The sequence below is a fragment of the Tupaia chinensis genome, unplaced genomic scaffold (assembly GCF_000334495.1).
Source record: "Tupaia chinensis unplaced genomic scaffold, TupChi_1.0 Scaffold000232_1, whole genome shotgun sequence".
NCBI lineage: Eukaryota > Metazoa > Chordata > Mammalia > Scandentia > Tupaiidae > Tupaia > Tupaia belangeri.
Window position 1 is genome coordinate 885,074 of NW_006159708.1, and position 1,418 is coordinate 886,491.

At 41.5% G+C, this 1,418-nt stretch overlaps 1 pseudogene; it reads right to left on the minus strand.

Annotated features, from left to right (window-relative positions):
* Positions 1 to 257: 257 nt before the first annotated feature.
* LOC102484996 (protein mago nashi homolog) lies at positions 258 to 968 on the minus strand (annotated as a pseudogene).
* Positions 969 to 1,418: the final 450 nt, after the last annotated feature.

Here is a 1,418-nt window from a genome sequence, read left to right on the forward strand (position 1 = left end):
TGCTGCACTGGCCTCCCATGCGGCCAGGTCTCCCACACAGCCTCAGACATTGCACAGCAGCACCCTCCTGTTAGTGCCTCCAGACCTTTAGTTTTTACTACAGGCATTATGTTCTTCTTAAATTTTATCATATATCTATTAAAGAGGATCATTTACAGTTTATAAAAACAAATATTGCCCTGATAGACACAAAAATTTCCTTATAATGATCATTAAAAACCACTCCCATCCCCCTCAGGTCCACACCAACATTCAGTCTAGATTGACTTAATCTTGAAGTATAATCCAATAAGACTGAAGACCAAACACTTCAGGTTCTGGACAAGATAATAAAATACTCGTAAGCCTTCTGGATCCTTGGACTGATGGACATCAGTAAGGGAGCCAATTTTTTTTTTTTTTTTTGGTAGCTTTTACCGCGCGTGCGCTCACCAGACAGACAGAGAGAGACATAGAGACAGAAAGCGAGAAATCACCCCCCAGGGGGGATGGTCACGCCGCAATCCCTTCTCCTCCATTCTCCTCTCGGGATCTTGGGCACACATGCACACGCGCCCGGCGTGAGTTTTAAGCCACCGGGTCTGGGACACGAACCGCGGTCGACTACATGGGAGTCCAGTGACATAGCCATTACGCTAACTGCTGGTTCCCAAGGAGCCAATTTTTGATGTTGTAAAAGAAATGTGTTCATCTCCAATGACGATTTCGAGCTTTTACCAGCCTACTCGGTCAGGAGGCGGCCACAAAACATCATCTTCTTTGGTAATTTCATTGTCATCAATTATTCTCTTTAGTTCTTCCATCACACTTTTATGTACATAAGCCTCTTTTCTGATCGTGACATTATTTTTGTAATTGCTGTTTGTATATCTCAATTTCCCATCGGGCCTGAACTCAAACTCCAAAAACTCGTGGCCAAACTTGCCCTTGGGACCCATACAGTAACACAGACAAAAGTCACTCTCCATGGCTAGCCAAAAGTAACCAAGAACTCTAAGAGAAAATGGCCAGGCATTTTGTTCTTCAAATTTCCTTCTGAGTACTACTATATTAGCTGCTTTACGGAAGGAAAAAAAAATGTTGACATCTTATATTTTATTTGTATTCAACTGAAAATAGTTACTAATTTATAACAATTGTAGTCACTGATATTGCTGGATCAAAATTTACCATCTTCCTTTTTATTTCTATTTGTCCCATTTCCTTTTATCTCTTTTTCTTCCTTCTTTAAGAATTGAGGGTTTTGTTTTTGTTTTTGTTTTTGTTTTTGTTGTTTATTGATTTCCTCCTAGAGAGAGAAGCACCCTCAACAAGGTCTTCCTGCCATAATCCTTCCCCCAGCCTATACCCAGCCAGGATCGTGGGCACTCCTGTGGATGTACCTGATGTGTTGAAGTGGACACCAGATAAAAACCCAG